The 12,573-nt window shown below is 39.8% G+C and overlaps 1 protein-coding gene across 1 annotated transcript in view; it reads left to right on the top strand.

The window, feature by feature from the left end:
• GUCY2F (guanylate cyclase 2F, retinal) overlaps positions 1 to 7,438 on the top strand; it is an 89,580-nt gene extending 82,142 nt beyond the window's left edge. The window contains exon 19 of the mRNA XM_070502465.1: positions 2,043 to 7,438. The gene's annotated coding sequence lies outside the window, so the exon portion shown is untranslated. The remainder of the gene's footprint in view (positions 1 to 2,042) is intronic.
• Positions 7,439 to 12,573: the final 5,135 nt, after the last annotated feature.

Genomic DNA, 12,573 nt, shown 5'->3' with positions numbered 1-12,573 from the left:
GGAGTTTGTCAGCTCTCTATGACTGTTTTCCTCCCAAGCAAGCTCAGTGCATCTTCATTTCTGCGACTATCGCAGGTAGCCTCTACAAGTCATAACATTTATGCTTCAGAAATGCTTCCGTACTGAGCATGTGGCTCCCCTGCAGCCTCCGGGACCACCCCCTTCTACCCTGCCACCTGAGGCCTGGCTCTATTCTTTCCTATTGACCTATACAAGCAGATGAGCAGCTGGGACACACAGTCATCCAATTTCCAGGAACATTCTTTCCTGTGGGGAAGGAAACACAAAGACACACAGATACACAGTCTCAGTCTCAGTCTGAGTCTCAGCTGCTGTCTCTGTCTCACAGCAGGAAAGGGTTTGGAAGCTCTTTAGGGGTTTTCCCTTCGACAGGGTGGCACAGGTATTGGAGGCACTATATAAGAACCTATCCATTCCCAAGAATGTGTTGGAGTTTGCAGCAGAAGACACTGCAGCTGCCTCACCATCATTATCTGTGTGCTTGGTAGTGCTTTCACAGCATTGCAGATGGATGTGGCTTAGGCCATTTATACTCGCTCATCTGGACCACTGTACCAGAGGGCAATCTTCCGTGGGCTGTGGATATATGGAACAGATTGAAGCCAATTGTCCAAAAAGTGGATTTGACCTCTGATCCTGGCCACATTAGCACTTGTGCTTTAATCAGCATATTAATTGACCACAATGGCCTTGGCAAGCTGTGCAAATCATAAAACTCCTCAAGAAGAGCATCCTTGACAAATTTCAAAAGGCTTGACCTATATGCAAGAGCTCTGATCCTATCCCATCCAATCCCATCCCATCCCCTCTCTTCTCACTTACCTCTCATTAAATGTCCTATGTTGATGTCACCCAGTAACACCACCTATTCCAGAATGTTTCCAACTTTCTGTGAATTTTCAGGCTGACTCTTAGTGAGATAGACCCAACTTATAAAAGACCCACAATACCTGTGAATGCCTCTCACCCACTGCTGTCATCACAGGAGCTGTTAGGGGAAAACTTGAAACCTCCAGAGAGCCCTGTGGAGTCAGACAGGGAGGAAGGAAAGATGCTGTGAAAGGGAACACAGCTTTGGTGAACTGACTACAGGGGCTGCCTCTCAAGGAGGGCCCTGCTATTTATCCAGTAGCTCTTTCCTCATGTTCCCAAATATCCACCACTTCAGAAAACTTCCTAAAGGTTATCACTTCATCTAGTTACTTTCCCTAAAATTTCACCAACTGAGGTTCATTTGGGTTTGACAAGCCTCCTGTTTCAATTATAGATGTACCTTTTGGAGGCTAAGGGGTGATTAATCACTCATATCATAATGAAGGTAGACCAAGCTAGATGTTCAGGAGAACTTGGAAGCTCCATTTTGACTGGGATGAGGAGAAATTAGGAATTTGGCAGTTTTGAAGAATGGATGGTAATAGTGGGGAACTTGGGACAACACAAGAGCAATGGATCCCTGGGAAATGGGAGAAGGGGGAAATAATTATGAGGGCTGAAAAGTCAGTTTAGTTTCCCCCAGTTTTAACCTTTGCTTTGGGTTTTCCTTGTACTCAAATAATGGGAAGAAAGCACACTTTTCTTTCTGCACTCAGGACCTAGGATCCCCACCACAGCTCTAATATAGCTCTGCTCCATGTGGGTTAAACCAGCTTTTGTCAACTGGCCTAGAAACCTGACCACCACATCTATAACAGTTTCTATGGAGCAAGGCATTCCAAATTTCAAATAATTGAGTTATAAATGTTTAGGACACATCTCATTAGTAAGGTGAGGATTACCTATATATTAACATATACCCTTTTTTGTTAAATTTGTAAAAACTCTTGTAAACAGCAACATCTAATTATGCAAACTTGACAGAAGTCATAATGTTTATTTATTCAATGATCCAGGAAAGTTTAGCAATTTGCAAACTGTTCGTGGAGTAGAGTGGTGTTGCGGGCTTGGGATCCTTCATTTAGAAATCCCGTGGAAGGTCTAGGATGGAGATGGTATACTTACCGTTTTCTCTTTCTCCCACCTAGGAGCAAAGGGCTCCAAGATTGGAATCTTCTCTTGGTGAGGCAACGGAAAAGCTCACTCTGGTTCAACAAACTGTTCTGCCTGGGCAAGAAATTAGTGAACGACTATATCTCTGAGGACGACCAATTTCCAGGGTTCTTCAAGCCTAATTTCAGTGTAAGGGAGCCCCTGGGAAGTAACTTTAATAAGCTTTCTTCATTACACAGCTATCACCAAAAAGGACATTTGAATGTAAACTGCTATGGATATGAACCCCAAGGAAGGATGGAAAACCACCTCCACGTTTAGTCATTCCAGAATAGAAGGCCCAACTTGGACTAAGATAAGAAGGTCTCTATTTTCGCAGAAAAAAGTAGGAGGCACTTTGTTTTCTTTTTCATTGCGTTTGAATCTCTAGAAAGTATTTAATGAGTATAATTTATAACTCAGATACTATGAGGTTAGTGCCAGGAAAAAAAAATCTTCCAGCAAACATACATCTGAATCCCAGTCCACTGTGACCTCAGTTGGCTGGAATGCACGGGGAATAGGGAGGAGAAGAAGAGTCTGCTTAATTGTGTTGTTTGGATAACCGAGGGCTAAGAAGAAGTTCCTTTGTTTTCTTATTGCTTATTATTCGAAATCTCTCCAAAACTGTCATAGTCTCTTTTCCTGTCTAAGTAAAGAGAATCTAGGCAACATAATTGAATTGTCCTTGCTAGGTATCTGAGCATCTCACTGGGCCTCAGGGTCATAGTCTGAACATGACAGAAAAGATGTAAGAGATATTGTCAGGGTAAAAGATACAGAAGTAGTGGATTGATTTGAGCAATTCCCTTAAAGTTTTGTACTATCCCTCCCTTCTCTGCCCAGCCTGCCTTTCAAGCCCTTACCCCTGCCCCTAAAATAAATCCCTTTGAACATTTGTTTTTACTTTATGCTTTTAGTTTTCCAGATTTTACTTTCAAGGGGTTATTGGCAGTGGCTTGCCACAGTCACATGGACCAAAGCAATAAGGCTTAATTCACAGGCATGTTTAAAATAGTTAAGCAAGCTTTTCCTCCCTTTTATTATAAAAAATAATCTCTTTATTAAAACAGCTGAACCCAAACATATCAGCCAGTAAAGCAGTTAATTCTTTTAGAACAAGCCTTTTTAAAGAAAGAAATGCCTACGGTATAATTTGATACCTTTCTCACTAATATTTAATTTTTCCATTATCAACTCACCCTGAATCTGAGCTTAGAGTCAAAAGCTCTTCCCAGCAGAGCTTTTCCCTCAACCTTCCATCCAAGCACCCTTGGACTACTTCTCTCTTCACAGAAGCTAACTTCTTTCAGCCTCAGGTGGTCTATTTACTATGTTCCTGTTGAAGAGGATGCAGAAAAGCCTTTCAACCTCCTTAATCTGGGTTTCTAATTCCTTTTTCTAGACATGGCAGAGGAGAAGGAGACATGAAATATCATCTTCTACTTGAGGCAAAGTCTCAGTCAAAAGCTGAGATTTTAGGACTTCTAGAAAGAGGCGAGGCCTAAGGGAAGTTTCAAAGAAAGGTACCACTCAAAACAGGACTTCACTTCTAGAGGAGGAGGCACTGTCTTCTAGTGTCAATATGGAAGGATCTTTGTGGGCAAGGGAGGGGAAATGGGGCTGCAGCTGCAGGTTCCATGGATCAGGATTCTCCCAGACATAGTGCAATCCTTTATCTCCAGGAACTATAGTACCAAGGATGGGCCTGCAAAATAACGACTGCCAGCCAAAGTCTGTTATTGAGCCACGTGACCCACTGAGTGGGATCCCTAAGTAATCTGATCCTATCGCCTATTTCCCTCTTTGATATTTTTCTAGTCCAGCATATCAACCAAGCCTACCTTGTCTAGCCTACTAATCCTACTTTGTTCATGATCACATCTTCCTTTGCTTGATTCTATCATGAACCTCTATCTAAAGCCACTCTGTCCTTTCTTGAATTCTTTTTCATTAAGGCCTTCTGCATTGACCAAAATGAAGCTTTCTTCAATTTGCCTTAGCATTTTAATTATTCGTGGGGAAGAAAAAGACTCTCTACTTCCATATACCATTTGATTGATTTAGTGGAGTATAGCCTGATTCTTATAAACAAGCAATTATTTCTCTATTCGCCTGTTACTACTAACACAAAGGCTTGAGTTGGTGGTTGAGAGAGACCAAAATGATTTTTTCACAGCTGCTTTCCTAGGTAACTTATATTCCTTGTACAAAACAAAATATTTAGAAAACAATTTAAACAAGGTTTTCAAACAGATTTAAATTAGCTTCATCACAGCCTTTATATCTGCTTGTTATCTTGTGATTTGCCTCTTCTCAAAATGGATTATTGGAAAAGGAAGCCAAATGCTAATGAACTTCAAGTTGGGTTCTGCTTATTTGAGGTTTTACTGTACTTTACAAATGTAACTTAACAAAATGGGGGATTATTTAAGTCCCTTTAGATTTTTTTTCTTACTGATCTCAACAGCAATACATGTTTATTGTAGAAAATTTCGAAAACACAGAAAGGCACAAAGGAAATTAAAATTGCTCAAAATCCCTTTAGATCCTATATTCTATTTTAACCTTCCTGTTTGGGCTCACTTTGTGGATTATTCCATGTTATTATAACATCCACTTGGCCAAAGAATACCTTAAGTCAGCTGATTCTCAAATGAGTCCATTTTGCTTTTCTTTTATTTTCTTGTTGGCAATGTCATTCATATTTTTGGTGGTAGAAGCTGAATCTGTTTAGATCGCGGCCAGCTTTCAGGTGCTCCACTTGTTCCCTATTTCACTCGGCGAAGCTAAGCAGGAGGAGATAGCGGATGGCTATCTACCTCCTAAGAGGTTTCCAACAGTTTACTACACAAAGCTGCTCCACCAAAAATGATTGTTCCAAGGATTCCCATTCTACCTACCTTGTCTTAGACTTAGTAGAAACAACTTTATTATGGAGCTACTCATCTCGTCACGTTCTTGTCCTTAATCCAAGTGAAATCAATTTGCAAAGAGTGGGAGATGGCAAACAGCCAAATAGTAATACTTCATGCACTGGGTGGTCACATCTATGTGACATCAAGCAATTGGATGTAACATAAAAACTCAGTTGAATCAAGTAAGCATTAATTAGACAAAAGGCCACAATGGATTGGCCCTTTTATTTTAACCTCTTCTCCAGCCAAAGCTGGTTGACCTAATCAAGCGCATTTCCCAATTGGCTGGTTGCTTCTAGCCCATTAAAAGAATGGAATCCATGCAATAGTATTCTCTGGCACCCCTTCTCTGGCCCATGCCATCTTCTCAAGATGATTGATGGGTAAACCACAGACATAGAAGCAAGTTACCTTTTAAAAAACACAATATGTCTGTTATGTGTATGTTGTTTGGGTTTCTCTGGAGTGATTTGTAAAAATCCTGATATCTTAGCTCTTTCTCAGTTTGGATTTGCTGCAGGCCAAGTGATAGTAGATCTTTTTCAAAGAGGCACTGAGAGCAGAGGTGACCATTAATCTATACTCTCACTTTGGCTCACTGCAAATTAGAGTGGCTCCAGATGCCACTAAAGATTTCTCAAAGGTCATCTAATTCAAAGCAAATGAATATGTCCGTAGAATCATAGAGCTGGCAGGGCCTTGGAGACCATCAACCCTGTTGAAATGGGGAAAAGAATATTGGGGTCCCGAGAGGAAAAGCCATCTTCCCAAAGTCACCATCTAGTTAGTAGAAGAAGAACCACTCTTACCAAGTCAAAAAGAGATGTGAATTATCAAGCACACCTCCTGACATTTAGGAACATTTCTTCTTAGAGATCCTGGGTAGGACCCTTAACTATCTGTGTGGGCACAAGCTTGGCAGGAATACTTTGGTTTGCGGTATTTTGAGATAGGTGACTGTACTGACATCACAGTCCAGAGAGAAAGAGAAAAGACTGCAGATTCCTTGGTCACTAAATCACCTTTACCATGCAGACAGGATCACATCCATAGCCATACATGCTCCTAAATTGATTTGGCCCAAGTGGATGGAAAACAAACCTCTAATTCTCCCCGGCCCTATGGATTCATTTGTAGTTTATGGCATATGGCCTTAGTGCTATTTATAGAATTAAAGTCTCAGAAATACCTTAGAAGATGCCTGACTTCAGAGGACATCTTAGGAATATTTTCACTGTGCCCATCATCCACACAAGAGCTCCAGTAAATAGTGAGGGAAGTCAGAGGAGAACCAGGCCTGCAAACTTCAAAGCAAGATGAGAACTAATTCTGATTACTATTGTTGACATCACCTTTCTCCTCCAGAGCCGTGAAATCTGAGTTGTGGATACACTTGTGTACCCAGTAGATATAGGCTGGCCAGAGAGGGACTTTGCCCCTGCACTCACTGACTCCAGCTGCTTTGGGGGTGATTGAGCACAGCATGGAGAATAGTCCCGGGTGAGCTGCTCAAGACCATGTCTTCCTGGAATGAGAGATCAAAGGAAAAGAAATTGTTCCAAGTAATTGCTAGAGGCCCTCTACCGGACTAGCTGATAGAGCTAGGTTCTTTATAAGTGGCAGTATATTAATTTCATTGGGGCATCTTTGGTGTGGTTAAGAAGCAAGACCTGCTTGTTCTTTTGGGTATCCCTTAGTGCAATAGAAACCCAGGGTTAGAGTAAATTCGTTGGGATGATTGTGACTCTGTAGAACCTGCCCCATTGGTCAGATTTGAGTTGTCATAGTCACTGAAACCACAGGACAAACATTGACATGAAATATCCCCACTTATGCCTATAATTTGAAAGTAGAGTACTTCTTTAAAGGTTTGTAGTGATAGTATTCCAAAAGGGTGTCATACGATGGTTATATTACTCCAGAGGAGTAATTTTTTCCCTCTGTGTGTATGTCTCTGTCTGTATTTTAGTGTACTTTTCTGGGATTAAAGTTCAGATCTTGTAATTTTCCTGTTCCAAAAAGTTCAATGTTTTTCTATTTTTATAAATTCCTTAGTTAGGTTCCAACCTAGCTTTCTCTATCCTCCTTCTTACAGTGTATGCTCTAGCCCAAATCTATTACTTGCTCTTTTCTCTGACCTCTTCTGATTCTATGCCTTTATTCAGGCTTTTCCTTCTACTTGAATTTCCTTCCCTGTCTCCCACCATCACAGGTCCAAATTCTACCCATCCTTCAAAGTCTGGTCAAATATCACTTCCTCCATAATGCCTTCCGTGTTCCCTCTAGTGATATGTCTCGATTTCTGAATTCCTATAATAATTTTACCTATACTTCTTTAATGGTTATGTAATACTAACTCATTTTATAGCTATTTGTATACTTGTCTTGTTATCTCTACCATACTTTGATCTGAGAAAAAAAATAAATGTTACAAGCTTCTTGGGAACAGGAACCATGTTTGATTCATCTTTATACTCTGCACAGTGCCTGACACATGTAAAAGGCACTCAATAAATATTTGTTGAATGAATAAATGAATGTTTCTAAGTCTCTCTGTGTATGTATCTCTCCTCTGTGCATTTTTGTCTTTTTTCCCTTTTTCCTTAGTTTTCCGTGTTCCCATCCATTTCCCATCACCATTCTCTCTTTCTCTCTATATATAGATAGATATAAAATGATATATATATATAATTTAATTAACCATTATAAAAAAGAAAGTATATTTTGTATTTGTTGTGTTTATTAAATTGGAGTTAAATACCTTGCTTTTAATCTGAAAAGCAGTAGTGTTTTTACATTCCCCTCATAAAATTCCAAAGACAGAAATTGTTACTTTTCTTTTTTTTTCGCTGAGGACGATTTGCCCTGAGCTAAGATCTGTTGCCAATCTTTTTGTATGTGAGCTGCCTTGACAACATGGCCACTGACAGACAAGTGGTGTAGGTCCATACCTGGGAACTGAACCCAGGCCACTGAAGTGAACTGTGTGGAACTTAACCACCAGGCCACTGGGGCTGGCCCAAGTCACATTTTTATTATGCTATTGTTGGTTAACTATTTTCCTGGTGGTCACTGACTTTTGATAGCAAAAATGTTCCCCATTCATGCACTGAAAAGAATCCAGTTATTGTTTACTATGGTTTTCTCTTGAGGTATTGAGGGGAGCCAACTTTAGGAATTGCAATACTTAGCCAAGAGAAGTAGACATTAAAGGAGCAAAGGGGAGCCATGATGGCTCTCTTGATACGTGTAAAAGGATATAACGTGGAGCAGGGTTTCACTTTGTTTTATGTGGTCTCAGGAGATAGAACCTGCACCAAATGATAGAAGCTGGAGACATAAGGTTAACATAAAGAAGAACTTTCTAGTAATCAGAAGTGCCCAAAAATGAATGTTTGGGCCTCAAAGATAGTCAGTTCTGTATTACTAGGGGTATCCAAAGAAAGCCTGAATGATCATGTGGTGGAGAGAGAGCAGATGATATTTCTAGCATTGTATGCGGGGTTGGGATAAATTATCTTTTAATATCCCTTCCCGCTCTGAAGTCCTTGGTTCTATGATTCCCTAACATACCTCCTTAAAATAGACTTAGCAGTTTTCAAATGTTAAGAACACATAAAAAAAATGAACTCAAATTAAAAACAGAACAAAAGTTACAAGAAACATAACTAGAAGCTTCAGATAGCCTCATGATAAAACACTGTATTTGACCACTAAATTTTACTCTGACTTTCTTGGCAGTTAAGGTAAAAAAACGGAAGAAAACAACAAAATTGAGTTGCATGGTTCTCTGTCGAGTAAAAAAAAGAAATGCCTATGAGTTCATCTGCCTAGACAGATTTTTTTCCTGCCACTGAATTCTAATAGGAATTTATCATGTAATTCCTTGTATAATAGATAGTGTTTATTACAATGGGCAATGTGGTTTCACCAAAGGTATAGACATAATCTTCAAATGGAAATGTTTCTTCTCCTTCAAAAAAAAACCCCAGGCTGTAAAATGTCAAATCTTAAGCCAGTAAGAGTCTTTTTCCCTCAGAAAGCTAAGATATTATGGTTAAGGTAAGTGGCTTTCTGTTGATCTGGTTTAATATAGAGACCTGGCATGGAGAACCTATAAGAGTGGACAGTTAAGATGCCCCTTATCTGCTCTCAAGCATCTCCTATATCAAGTAATCCTTTGGATCACAGACAATTCATTGTTGAATTCTCTGAGGGGTGTCTCAAGGAGGGATTGAGATTAGGAGCCTAAGGATTTGTGGTCTCTGCCAATTACTTGCTGGCAAAGAACAGTAGAGCTATGCATACTGGTCCTACCTACCTCATAGGGATGCTGTGAGGATGGAAGAAGAGAAAACTGATGTCAAAGCACTGGGGAAAGTAACAATTTCTAACCAAATGTCAGGCATGAGGGATAGTGCTATTGCCACCAGACTGTATCTCACCAGGGCCTAGGCCTCGGGGAGGCCTTTAGTGGTTAGCTACTGGGAAAAACCAACTTGTCAGCTCTGCTATGAAGTGTTATTGCAAATCTACAGGGGCAAGGCATTCAACTTCAGAGAAAGATGATTTTATGAAACTAATGAGACTTTTATGGAGTAAGGACCCTTGTTGACTAGTGTCAGAGTAGTGTCTTGGTCAAAGACATAGTCTAGCAGCCAAAAGTAATGTCAAAATAATTCAAATTCTTGCACTAATCAAAAACCATGAAGGGGATTCAGAATAACTCACTAAAATTCTCCTTTCTCTCCTTTTTTTTGCATCATGTTCCAGAGAGCTCCGGTGTCTCTCTCTTCAATTCATCACCACCATCTCCAACTTCTCCTGGACCTCCAGGCAGAACAATTCTCTTTTCTCAATATTTCCCTCTCTCCAAGCTCTTTATCATGTATATTGGCTTAGAATGCAGCCTAAATCCTTCCCCTGCCTCTTATGTGTTCTTCGTCTCTTTTCTAGATTCTGCATCACAAAAGGCCAAAGATCAATTTTGCCAAACATAGGAGGGAGAGGTTGGAATGGCGAGAATCTAAGAAAACAAAAACCAACCTCTCCTTGATGCACTGGGAGAGGAAGAAGGTTGTTAACAAATACACGCTAATAACTTTCACCCCATCACACCATGACATGGAAGTTTAGTCAATTTTCATTATGGACAGATGAATTACCACAATCACTCAATTGCACTCCCTTTTGTTATTAACACAATTTCTCTTTTCCTCTCCGATTTATAGACTAGGTTTTCCCGTAAGAGTTGGAAACAAAGACCTTTGGAAACAGTAGTCAATTATAGCAAAACCTGCTGGTGGATGTGGTCAGAAAAGGTAGCAGGCCTGGTGGAAGGGCTGGGGCACCTCTTGGACCTGCTCTATGCATCATTCTGAGAGATACCATCTTCAGCATGTGGAGGGAGAAAGGAGAGGATGGCTAAACTTCCCAATGCTTCCTATGTCTTCCTTTTGCAGTGCAGCTTCAATATTTGGCTTGTGGTATGAAGTCCCTGAGCATTAGAAATACCTCTTCAAATAAAAATCCAACCCCAAATTCTAAAGCTAAATGTAAATATTTTGGTAACCGATCACACCATTCCTTTCTATTGACAACAATTTTGGCTAGGAGACAGAAAATTGATTTGAAAGCACTTTGAAAGTGTGGAGAAAACATCTTCATCCTCTCATTCATGGCCCTAAAACACTAGCTGTAGAGTTAAAGAAATGCCAGCTTCTGCACATTATAGGAAAATTAAAGAAGTATGTACTGTCTAAATTTATAGATCTTGCCAAGATTTCTCCCAGATTAACAAAGTCAATCGCTTTAGTGGTCATTCTAACTTTACCACTCCATGTATGTCATGGGATGCTTGTACCAGATGGGATATGCGCTCGGATTATAGGCATGGGGGAGCAGTAGTTGGCATAAACACATCAATGAGAATAACTCAGTGATTCACAGCAGTGTTGGCACGATGTCTCAAGCACTTAGCAAAGGCTCTGGCACCTATTAATAAAAAAGCTGGTTGAACTTAATGGTTGATAACAATGATATATATCCTTAATCATCTACCCAAATATCTCACCTATGGGCCCCTAGATATAGTTTTTGTACCTTGTTCCTTTTTATATCCCATTAAATAGATTCTTAGCATTTCAATAGCCGGAAGGGGCATCAAAGATCATTTAGTTCAACTTTCTTGTTTCATAGTCTGGGAGACTAATCCCAGAGAAGAAAGTACCCTCTCAAAGTTTGCACAGCTGGTTAGTGGCAGAGCTGTGACTAGAACTTCCTTTCTCCCTGTTTCAGGTGCATAGTTACTGTTCAATTCAAACACTGGCTGTCACCAGAGTATCTGCTATTGAAAGGCACGACGTGTCCTTAATAACTTCTAGACTTCAGTCCAATATATTCTGACCCCTTTCCATTATGAAGCTGATGAATCATTAGTGATTAACTAGGTCTTCATGTGGTGTTATCATTTCTAACCTACTCCATAATCTTACATTTTCTCCCTTCCTCTCTGGCACCGATTGAAAAAGCTACATAAACTATTTTTTGGACAAGCTCAGTTGGTTAGTTATATCACATCAGTAGAAAGGAAAGGCCTCAACTTTTGATTATTTAGTCTACACTCTTAAGAATTTCCTGACTTATACTTTCTAAATGGACTTAGTCTTTAGACCTTACAAGGAAGTAAATCATGCTTATGTGAATAATATATTTATTCAGCTTTCTCCTCCCTCATGGGAGAGAGCCTTGAAATTGCCAATCTATGGATCAGTTTAGGATCACATATCGATCAATTAATTTCCAAATTCTCTGACCCAAATCTTCTGACTGAAAAGTTACGGCTAGAACAAGAATCTGCTAAGAGCTGCCAGATCTCCTAGATAACAGTTTTTCAGATTGGCTTCTTAAAATAATGCTTTATGATATTAGGTTAACTGACTTTAAAATTTCATTTTGTATTTATGCCAGTGAGTGCTAATTCACTTAATTATGACACTCACTAGAGTGAGTGATATTCTCCATCTTGGGAAAGAGAGAGAACTGAATTTATTCAAAGTCAGTTGTAGGCAATGGTGACATTAACTTCAGTGGAACTGCAGTTCTAACCTGTCTTTCCTGTCCCTTTCTCTGGTCAGTTACATGGAAATAAGCTTAGCTTCCAGAAGGAGGATTTAATATGTTGAATGTTAACCAGTGGAACATTATTCCTCGGAGGTCTAATATACCATCCACTTACGTGACCGCAATAAAACAATTTGGAATAGGCTGTTTTCTAGATTCTGTTCAAGGTGTTACTCATAAAAGTAACTCATTGGTTAATCTGCATCCTGTGAGATGAGCTGGATATTCATATAGCCCGGCAATCTGGGCATGTGCTTGGAATTTTCTCTAGACATTTTTTATCATGGTGTCAAAGAGATAGTTCCAGATGGGCAATAGTTGGAGTTTCTTTTCTGCCTCTCTTCCAATCTCATCTCTGAGCCAAGGAATCAAGGCAAGGTTGACACATATGACAAAGAGATCTGGCAAATACCCTATTAATCAGATCCATAGAAGCAGCCAAACCAGATAAATGGTCTCTAAAGTGGATTTTTGTTTGCATTAGGGG

The sequence above is a fragment of the Equus asinus genome, chromosome X, assembly GCF_041296235.1.
Source record: "Equus asinus isolate D_3611 breed Donkey chromosome X, EquAss-T2T_v2, whole genome shotgun sequence".
Classification (NCBI taxonomy): Eukaryota; Metazoa; Chordata; class Mammalia; order Perissodactyla; family Equidae; genus Equus; species Equus asinus.
Note: the sequence above shows the minus strand (reverse complement) of the source record. Positions and strands in the feature narration are given on the sequence as shown.